Source organism: Tympanuchus pallidicinctus, unplaced genomic scaffold (assembly GCF_026119805.1).
Source record: "Tympanuchus pallidicinctus isolate F22 unplaced genomic scaffold, pur_lepc_1.0 scaffold20, whole genome shotgun sequence".
Taxonomy (NCBI): Eukaryota; Metazoa; Chordata; class Aves; order Galliformes; family Phasianidae; genus Tympanuchus; species Tympanuchus pallidicinctus.
Window position 1 is genome coordinate 3097566 of NW_026294722.1, and position 11941 is coordinate 3109506.

The window sequence follows — 11941 nt, forward strand, 5'->3', positions numbered from 1 at the left end:
GCAGCAAATAAAGAATGCCATGAATCTCACACGAATTAGTGAGACCATTGCTCAGATGTAGAGCAAATGTAGGCTCACGGCACACAACAGATTACAAAGAGATTTAGAGTGCCACAGCAATACTGGACCAACAAGACAAGAACTCTGTCCCCCAGACAGCATGGTGGCATTTCTTAGTAGCCATCTGCAGGCAGCACCTATAAGGAGCCAGTCACCTTAGTAAAGTGCAACAGGTTTACAAGTACTTTCCCTTCCTCCAGCAACTGAGAAATCAAAATTATGCAATGCAGGGAAAATTAACAAAGGGCTTTACAGAACAGCTCAACTTAAAACAGACCACAAGGCTGTATGAAACACATTCGTCTGTGAGCAAAAATACAGAAAGCAGCAACTAAATTGCTCCAAAGACTCCTAAGCCTACAAACTTTGCTGTTCTGCTAAAAAGCAGATATATAAAGAAGTTGTAATAGCAATAAAATCCTAATAGCCTTTTGTCAGACCAAAAGGATTTAAATTCTTCCACTAAATCAACCAAGTCATAACATTAATTCGGAAAACATTTTACTTCAGCAATGATGGTCTGTAGGATTGTGTGACCCAGGCAAACATAAAGGCTGCAGTCAATGAAATTAAGACCTTTTCTTCCACTCAAAGCCATAGATCAGATAGCATTTCAGTTTGTAAAGTTTATATGTTCTGTTATTTTCTATGTGAAAGCGAGTCAGAATATAGACTGTAGACCTTCAACATTGGAGAGATCACAATTTAAAGAAAAACTGCTGTTTTCAAGTTTTCTAATAAGAAATGCTTATATTTTGCCAACTTTGTGAACTTAGCATAATGGTTTCCTCTAACCATTGTCTGAAGTGGGTAAAGGATGCAAATAAACTTACATGGGAAGATTTTCAGACAAGAATAGGTGTTTTTCTGTGTAACCAATAATTGCTTTACCAGACTGAATCTCTTTGGGACTGCAGAGTTCTTCCTCCCTAAGAAGATCTTAGTTGGTGAGGCGTACTTAGTTAATATCTTCACTTTACCAATGTCACCTAGGTTCTCCCACAGCAAATATAGGCATATTTACAGTAATGAATTTGAAGTAGGTTTGTAATTTCTACTTAATTCAGATTATACAAATAGAGTGCTCTTCTACTTTTTCCTCCCCTAATCTGGGCTGAAATAGAGCTCTGGCTACAATGCATTTCAAGAGGAAACATTCATATCACTCTTTGGGAATATTACTAGCCCACTTTGTTCAACGGTGGAACAAAAATACTTGGTTTTATTGCAGCCAAAACGTTTTGTAACTGGCCCAGACAAAATTGATAAGAAATCAATCCCTTGTGCCAGCTGCATAATTTCATCCATAATGATATTCCACCTTTTAAGTGATATCAAAAGAGCACAGGACCTCCCCAGATGCAGAAAGGAGGAGGCCCACACTACTTTGTTTTGAAAACACTCTCTCTTGCTAGCTAAGTTCAGCATGTGATGGATTTCTATACGTATTATTTTTAGGGTGCCATTGCAAAATAGGTTCTTTTATTCTCTGAACAAAAATATCTGAGCACTAAGGGACATCTAAATTGCACATCAAGTTGCAGACTAGTTTTAAAATATAACCAACATTTATTTACTGTGCGACCTTATATTATAGATACCGTCCAGAAGCTTATAGCCAATTGCATATGCAGGCTTTTATACTCAGTGAACATTCCTACTTCTACCTCACACTGGATCTAGGAATAGTTAACATGACAAGTATCAGCTCATAAGTTTCATCTTTATCATAGACACACAGGCCTTAACACCTTCTATGCATTTTATTACATCTCACTTAATTCCAGAGCTATACTTGACATGATAAGGAAGAATGCTCTCTCAATCTGTGAGAAAGGTTTTAGGTTCCTTGAAGGGGAAACAAAATCCAGCAGGACATGACGGTAATACTGTCCCACAACTCACACAAACCACGTTTCCAACTTTCTGTTGATAGAGAACAGCCATACACAGTGTTAAAAAAGCAGTTTTCCCATAGGTGCCCTAACAAAGTTAGGCTATTCAAACACAGAGGCATAAATCAAGAAAACAACACTGGTGCAAGATGTTACATGTAAGTTATACTACGACTTTAAAGAAAACCATCTGGGCATAAAATGTAAATACAGCCAGAGTGCAAAAAAGAAGAGCAAATCAGCCACACTTTTTAAATGCCCCAAATACAGAGCCTTTATTCTGTAAGACCGCTGAATTTTAATTCCAAACACCCATCTCAAATAAAACAGCATTCAAATTATCACCGAAACAGAACAGAAAGGTTTAAGCAAGATACATTTATTTTCAACTTCTGGCTTATTTAAAATACACTTCTTTGAGATTAGGAATAATCAGTACTTCAGTGGTGGACAAGAATTAAAGATGGAGCTTCCTAGAAAGACTTACTATTACATATTTCATTTTTCAGTGGCACCAAGAGACAAAATGCAAACACTGAGACAGCATTCACACAAAGGACAAGAATAATTTGCCTCAAATGTTATAACCTAAATAGGCCCGAAGAACACCATCTGCCCAGATTGCAAAATACTTCCAGAAAGAGAGGGTGATTTCCTAAATCATCATGGGAAATGTATATCAGAATTAATTCTGCTTCTTATATTGCTGTATCTTTACTTTCCGAATGGAAAAGCAACCTGGACACGCTTTACAGACCTAAGAGCTTCTATGAGCAGCCCTGAGAAACAAATGCAGAGGAAATAAGCACACGGTGCAATACACAGCCCTTGGACAGAAGGACAGTCTAATACTGAAGAAAGGTTAGAAAGCAAACCTCAATACACCACTATATCTGTAAAGCAACTACATTTTGGAGACATGTTAGAATCCGAGCAAAAAAAAAAAAGAAAAGGCCTTTTTAAAACCAAAAACTACATCTTAAGGGCATAAAATACCAGTGCTCTGGGTCTTCATGGAGACTTAGTACAGATCATTTGTATAAGCAATGCACTTGAGATTTGATTACATACTTAGTTCTTCTGTTTATTTATTTACTTTTAAACAGGATGCTTACTTGGGTTTAACTTAGTTTGGAAAAAGGGAAATAAGGAAGATTTTGAAAACAAACAAATTACTTACAAATAGAAAAAAAAATAGAAGAAAAAAAAAAGAAAAAAAAAAAGGTCAAAATAAAAAAGGTCTGCTCTGCCCAAGGCCCTGGGCAGGGGTGCACACTTGCATTCCCAGCACTTTCCTCCTCCTGAGCCAGCCTAGGAACTGGTAGCAACCAATAGCTGTCACCACTGACAGATCCCAGCTCAGAAACAGGAGGCTGAGTTTGTCACTGATTTCTGAGATATTTACTGAGACAGGGAATCCTGGCCTCAGTTCCTGATTCGAGAAGGGAGTATGCGATCCCAATTATAAACCATAGAGGGAGAAGCAAATGATGGCTTAACGGCATTTAAAGCTGAAGTTTGTATAAAACAGATGTGGATTTTCAAACTAAACAACAGTTTTACTGTGAGTGAAAAAGTTGAAGCAACAGAGGAAAGAGCTGTGTCCTCCTCTGCAGCTGAAGAACTGAAAGGTGAAAGATGGTTCTCTTTCAAGGAAGTTTAAGCCGTGTGTGGCTTTTTTGATGGGTCTGATCTGTTCAAGTTTCCAACTATGCAAACCTACTGTCTTGACCAGGAATGGAGGAGGCAGGAATTGCTTCTTCCTATGCACATGGAGTAGTACCTCTAGCAATCACATCCTTCTGTTTTGGCCCTTTGAGTTAGTGCTATAATTTAAATATAAAAGAATAATAAATCATAGAATCATAGAATTGCTCAGGTTGGAAAAGACCTTCAAGATCATCAAGTCCAACTGCAACCAAAGCAGCTTCATATCATTTCCAGGGAGGTCTGCATAACGGAGTGCTCTTACATTCTGTTCTTTATCACTGAAAAATTAATGCTGATTATTAAGCTGAGAAGGCCGTGGTGAGTGTCATGAAGGCAAGAACAAGAAAGCCAACATAGTGCTTAAAAGAAAAGTGTTCACCAAAAACTGGCAACTGAATCTGAAACCTTAATGGAAAACCACAGACTTAGAGCAGAATTTTCTTTCTGCATTAGAAATAATACGTACCCTTTAATCAAAGCTTGACATGTTTCTACCAAAGCACTGACGTGAATACATGCAGAAAATACACCAGAGAATTACAGTGCATGACGTGGCGTTGCCCTGACTGGTGCTGGATTGGAAAGAAGTGGTTTTTCAGGAATGGTTTAAAGTAGGCCCTAAGCTTTTCATGAATGACAGTCTCAATTGGTTGAGATATTTTGAAACGATAGAAACTGTTTGATAAAATACATCTGTATCTTTCCAGAGAAATGGCAATGGCACAGTGCCATGGTACCTGAACTCTGCAGAGTAAGAGTGGAAGAAATGCATTTAATCCAACACTCAACTTCCCCTCCCCATTGCCAAAACCCATGAAAAAATGTCTTCTGATGATTTTAATAAATAATCAGGAAGGATTTATGAGAAACATATTCCGTTTAAATGATGCTGTGCCCTTTTTCTCATTGCAAGCTGCAATATCTAGACATGGTGCACAGCTGCTCTGCTTGTGTGTACTCACAGTTTGCAAACAGGAACCACAAATGTAGTATCTCTGACAACTGTAAATCTCTTATTTGCGTTGCTGCCTTATAACTTCTCTCTGATCTTGCTTTCTCTACTTATTTTACTGGCAGTAAAGCTCAGTAGATTAATAATATTATTGATACTTTACTTTCTCTGCGAGATCTTCTTGGGTGGCCAGTTTCCAGAAGCAAAACTAACCTTACTTGCACACATACACTTCATGCCAATCCTTTCTTTGTATTTTCATTATATTCTGCAAATCTTAAGGTCCCAGTGAATGTTCAGAATGTCAAACATAAACTATTTGAACTATTCTAAGCAAACACATTAAAGCAATATTAGTTTTGTTTTATTAATAACCCATGCATCTCTTCACCAAGTAACTAAAAGTAAATAATAGTGTATGATAGAAACTGTGTCTGATCAGATACCTATTAAACTATCTGCTGCATGACAAACTGACAGTCATTACCAATTTCATATTTTATTCTATTTAGATGGAATCTTTAACCTTAATCTATTTAACTGGAATCTTACTGTAAGGTAGCTACAATAATACTTGTATTATTGTATTGTATTATTAATACTTGTAAGGTAGCTACAAGTATTATTGTAGCTACCTCACAGTAAGATAGTGATCTTCTGCCCGTTACCATCATGATGGATATATAAAATCTTTGTCCCTAAATTCTGTCATCACAAAATGAAGATGAGTACTTTGCCCTCCTCAGTTAGGTACTTCTGTAACACACAGCCACTACAATGTAACTTCAGCTGATAACAGACATTAAATCTATCTTTCTTCTCAAAATTGCAAATATCAGAAGCAGAAAGTCTGTCTCCAAATTCTCTGTTCCAAGTCTGACAAAACATGAACTTGTGAGAGAGGAAATTTTCAACAGAACAATAAATTATTTCATAGCTATGAACAGTTACTTTTTGTATGGCCCTTATAATGTGTGAAGCCCTGTTATTCAAAACTCAGACATGGAAACAATTGCGCTTCAGAGTGAGAAAAGCTTTACCACAACTCTTTTGTTTCTGCAGCTCAAATGTGTGTACACACATCCACCCCTTGCTACCAGCTGTGATGCATTCTGTCTCAGCTCACCAAGGTATATCCAGATTTTAGAGAACAGCTTGAAGCATCATTGTTTCTTTGGAAGAGAAAGTCAATGAAAACACTGACAAAAGAGCACAGCCAGGCTGTTAAAGAGTTGTACAAATTCCAGCCCTTCTTCGTTCCCTCCCCCGCTAAGTTCTTCGATCAATAAAACAACTTTTTGAACTTGCCTTTTGTTCCAGTTTACCCCAACGTTATTTTAATGCTTATCACAATGCATTGTCCAAAACCATGGAAAGTACCACTACTGAGAAATAATCGCCAATTGCCTCTCTTCTCTTGACCTTAACAACACAACCAAGGCCCAAAAATATTTGTGTCTGAGGAATTTTTGCCAGGGAAATAGCATAATACCCAGGAAGCTCAAATAGCAATCAACTAACCTAAACAGCCTGGTGCCTGGTTAGCTATTTACTTTACAGAAGCACTTAGGAGCAAAAGTAGAAGCAAAATTGTAGCTGTGTTGACTGTCAGAGGGATATACTTGACCCTTGGGACAGATTAGCATCTCATTTTCTTCCTCCATCCTGTTTCTTTATTCCTTTTCCCTACTTATCCCGTTAATTTTCTTGTTGAATTATTTTACTTTTTGTTTTTGGTTGTATTTATACAGAAAAGATATTTGTGTGAAAAATCAATTATTGACTTTCTTTTTTTCCATTGCCTGTCTCTGGGTTTTCCACATTATCTTTCCTATTTTCCTACTAAACACTGCTGTCCTATTTCAGCTAATGTCCCAGTATTTATCCCTGCTAACTGGAGGGGTTCTTTTGGCACCCATCCCTTTCTTAGAACTCAGTTTACCACCACTTGCTTTACCAGTTCTGACAAGGTAGGGTGAAATGTAGTTGTGGAAAGTGTGAAAAGGGGGAAAACTATCCAAAACTTGTACGCAGTTTGTATGGTATGCTCACTTTTCTCCTCTTCCTAACCTGATGTTTCACCCATCAAGAAGGCAGCTTATGACTTAAGCGTGCAAAATGTATGGAATTTCTGCAAAGTCTGAAGTATTCCATTGTTATTATTATTAGGCATGTGTTATTAAACTGAGTGTGAGGTCAAGACCCTTGAGAATAAGTACAATAATGTCAGTGAGAACAGTTAAATACATTAAGAATTCCCTTGTTACATTAGGCTTATATTCATCTTGTAACCGTGTTTATTTTGCTGACTTCAACCTCTTCTGGAAACAAACGTTCCTTTTTGGCCATCAATAAGGACGCTGCCATTTGCTCTTCCACCAAATCAGACGAAACACAATATGGCAACAGATGAATTGCATAGTCATAACTACCTTGGATATCTATGCCACCTCTTTTTTTACCGACAGCATCTCAAACTTACAGAGGAGAGCTTCTGGAAACTGTGTAATGACCCTGTAACCTGGCTCTCAATGGCAGACTCTGTGCCATAAGGTGTTCTAGGCCCACAGCACGCACCTAAATGGATGTTTTGTGAGGTACAAAAGTAACTGTGCCCCGTGAATGCACGGCAGAAGGAGTGTGGCGTGCTTTGGCAGTGCAACAGCTTTCTTAACCTCATTTACTTAAATATGCACCAGCCCTAGGCCACATAACCCGCACACATGATCTGCAGTTATTATCCCAGTTTTCATGCTGCAGCTCGTTACCGATATGCAGTCTTTCCAGGTATTACAATGATTTAGTCTACACAGCCTCTGCACCAAACTTGAGTACTCCTGGGTGACTACATCAGAATCCTCACAGCACTGATGCTCAACTTGGCACTGCCTTTGTGTTCAGACATTTACGTGATTTCATGAATGGTCTGAAGAAAATCTGGAGGACTGTGATATCATGCCAGCATGTAATGTATGTGTAAAGCTAGCTTCAGTTACTAAAGGTTCAGGTTCAACCAAAGCTTATCAACAAAGAAAGCTGCTCTCAGAGGGCTAGGTGTGAGCAGCACTTGCAGTTTGTCATGTCACACTGTTTAAATAATAAAGGTTCATTTGTCATTTTATTTTCCCTTTACTAGTTCATACAGGCAGACACTTGTTTATTTCTCTCTGGAAGTCTTTTCTTACTGAGAGATAAGTTACTTGGGGAGAGGAAAGGTTATATATTCAAACATGGTGTCAAGATGGTTGCTAGGCTGATGAGACTCAGCTGTTGACCCTCCAGAAGAAGAAATGGTCAGACCTGCACTTGCATTTAAGATCAGTCTTACCAAGAAGTTTCAATAAGAGCACACTGACTTCATTAGTAGCTGGCAACTGCAGCAGAACTTCTATTTATACTAGATTACAAATCAGAGCATCAGAAGCATTAGTCTCCAACTAATGTTGTTTAGTACAAATATGAAAAAGAGATTTAAATCCCTAAAAAAAAAAAGTATTTATGTCATCCCATTTGGCTTTCATGCAGGTAAATGAATTATTAGCACACAGTTTACTGACTGCTGTATACATTTTCACAGTCTTATCCACCTGGATACACCATATAAAGCAAAGGAGGTGCTTTATATGATGTGCACATTTTTTTCTACTATACATGTAATTAACCTTTGCTGGTTGCTATAAGACAGCTATCTCATTGACAGATTTGTAAAAGGATGCTCCTGCATCTGATCACTAAACCACACTAAGAAAAAAACAGAACAAAACCGATTAACAAGGCAAATGGGAATTGTTACCACATAAATAGACCAAACCTATCTGCAAAATCCAATTTATTAATTCAAAATCCAGCAGATGTTGTAAAGATCTCTTCACAGCCAGAGGGACTAGAAACCACATCATCGGTAACACAAGCATTAGGCTCTTATTCCAGCAAAGCTACGTCCCTGAAGAAAGGCAAAAATCCAAGGTAAAAAGCAGCATCATGGCCATGTTCACTATAAGCTGTTGCTTCATTTAGCTGCTAGGAGCACAGCAATGGCAATGGCAGACTCCCACCTCGCTCCAGTGGCAGTCCAGTGTATCCCTGATAGTGGCTTCTCCCTGCAGACTCTGCTCCATACAGCACAGCTGGCTCACGGTTTCTGATCCTTTGGCTTTCCAGTGGAAGCAAAATATGTCCTCTTCAAAAGCACCCATACAGGCTTCAGATATGTGCACTCCAATAAGGGGAGCTCTCTAGGAAGTGTTGTTAGAAAAGCATATAAATTTCACTTTTTGGATAATAGCCTGAAGGCCAGCCGTTTCTTCAAGGCACACCTAGTCTCTAGCTGCCGTCCTCCATCCTACTTTTATACCTCCCCTTCCTTGTTTTTTTTCTATTACTCATGGCACAAACAACTGACCACAAATATCCTATCAGGCTGCTGAAGAAAGAAAACCAGGCCAGAACCCAAATCCTTCTAAGTGCACACCACTCCCTCCCTCTTCTCATCACCCCTTCTGCCAGTGCATCTCCTGGAATGGGATGGCCCTCACAAGTGGTCTGCCCTTCTGCCTTCCTCATTTTGCAAATGTGCCAAGTTCTTTTGGCAAGACAGCTAGCCCAGTTTTCAGCCTCCAGCTTCTTGCTGGCAGCTCTCAGTCGCTATTCTTTACAAACACAGAAGTGTTCAGCTTGATCATATTCTAACAGGGAATTCTCTTTCTTTAGGAACGTGCCCTCATTTCAGTAAATGTATGTGAAAATAAGAGATTCACGAGCAATTTGGTTACATGAAGCAGGTAACAAAACAGTAACTTGTATTCTTATAAAATCACATTATTTCCTCAGTCAGAGATTGTTTGGATCCAGGAAGTAAGGTCAGGTTCAGATCCTGGGGAGAGTGGTGGGCATTGATAACAGCACTTAATGTTTATGCAGCATTCCTTATCCAGAGATCTGAGCTCTGTCTCCAGCATATTACAACAGCAGGATATGTTATCTTATGCAAACTCCTTCCTAAATTTCACAACAGCTGAAAGAAGCAGAAAGCATTAAATATGTGTACCACTGCTCTATTGCTATGGAGGCTGAAAAAACAGCCATGGAGCCCGTTCCTTACTCTGCTTTTATCTAAATATTGCAATATGGTCAGAGCAGGGACACTTGTCCTCTTCAGTGTTTACCAACTATCTACTTCTGATTGCACACAAGTATCAACAATAATAAAAGCGGTGGGAAAAGAGAAATAAGTAACACAACTCTCCTCCTTTAAGCAAGTTACCTAATTGCAAACTATACAACATGATCAGTTGCCTTTTACTACATCTGGTTCAAAGGCCACTAAAAATGGAATTCTTTCCACTGACATCAAAGGGATCTGAATAGGGCTGTCTTTAACAGGAGGGAGAATAGATTAACTTCAGTTTTCTGGCTGCAGAACCCAAGTGAAAAGTAACTAAAATAATAAGCAGAAGATAACGTTTTCTTAAGAACCCACTGATTTCTGCACAGCTTTTCAACCAGCTACAATCTGTTATATTGCTTGCACTGCGTGAATGATGCAGAATGTGCTTCTAAACACACAGTGTTTGCACAGTGAAATGACCTTTCCTTTCATTAACAGAAAAGAATATTGTGATTAAGAATCAAGACAGTGGGAAAAGAGACCCGAATAGCATCCAAGCACAATAAACAGTTTGGTTGCTTTTGCTTATTATCATATCTGTATTGATCGAGTTTTCGTCTTGGCCTGCTGTGAAGCTGTAAGAATAGATACCAGTGCCAAAAATGCCTCCCCCCTGCCATACTCTACTGTGTATTTTAAATACAGGCTTTATTTCTACTGTAAATGTTTCCTCCAAGGTTAGCTTTTCAAGTGGTTTCTCTCAGTAACCAAAGTTACTTAAAAACATCTGGAACTTCTTTATAACTCATAACTGTTTTGTGTAGTCACCTGTGTTACAAAGGTTAAATGCTGTGGAATTACTGCTAGGGTCTCTGATTGCTTCACAATCACTGCAGTGTATTTATGAAGCGGGGATAACAAGGGACAGAGAAATACTAAACAAAACCAAGATTATGTTCCTAATTGAAAAGGCAGTCCGGGGTTTTCAAATATAAAATCCGGAATCTGAGCTTACTTTTCCTACCATCATCTGTTACAGCTGTTCCACATTCCAGGACTCCTTCAGCCTTGACCTCATCTCTAAGATACGTTCTCCTTTCAGCCAATTGTAAGTTCTTCTCAAATATACAATATTTACACCCAGCAACAGCACAGGTCTACTGATTGCCTTCCCTTCAGCTGCTTGGGTGGCCTAAGAATGGGGAAGTGTCCTGGCATAGGGGAATTCCCCTTGTGTGTAGAGAGCATTTCTGCAGCAGTGCTGTGCTGGCCCTGCACAGGGGCAGGAAGGAATAAGTTGGAAATGAGGAGATTAGGAAGTGTGAAGAGGATTAAGTCCATACATTTGCCTAGAGCTCTCAAGATTTTTGGAAGTACCCATCCATCCTAAAGATTTGGAAGCTGAAACATAAAATGGAATCTGGAAAGTTAAACCTAAAGAAACAGTTGTAAAATAATATAGGTTGGATCAATTTGCTTCTAGTCTCTTGGGAATCTGCTTCCGTAGCTGCTTGAAAAACAAAGAAAACAAAACATTTTTTTCTTCATGAAATAGAAGTATATTCCTCAAATAGATGTACAAAACCAGTATCATTTCACAGGTAATATGTAGCACAAACAGATAACTTGGTAATCAGTGTAACTGAGAATCAGGCCCACAACATCCAGAAGAACCAATTCCTTTGATGACAGCCTCTTTCTTCCCATATAAGTCTTACGTCTTATCTTCTTTTAAAGCTTAAATACAGTCAACTTTGCCCTTCCTAATTTCTGAACCCTGATAGCTGATTTCAGAATATATTTTATTACTTCTTTTGTTTGCACAGCATTCGGTATCAGTGCTGATGTTGCCTCCCCTGGCTTTTCAGTATTTAAAAACACATGGAAGAAAAAGTTGGGCCATATAGAAGAGGCCTCCAAAATATCAGTAAAAAAATAGATGAGCATTTTTTGGAAAATCTGCATGGATCAGTTCACAACACAACACCTTTTCTGCCTTTTTTGTTCACCCATAGCTATGATGCAGTTACACGTTACCCATTTTAAACTTTTTATTACTGTGATAGTTTTTACATTGTTGTTGTTTGTTTGTTTGTTTTGCATCGCAAGAAATAGCATTAAGTGTATAAAGCAGAATTTGGAATAATATATTACAGCTTATTACAGCAGCAACGTACAACCAGTACTTCCTATTGGGTGCAGAGGGGAATTCTGTTA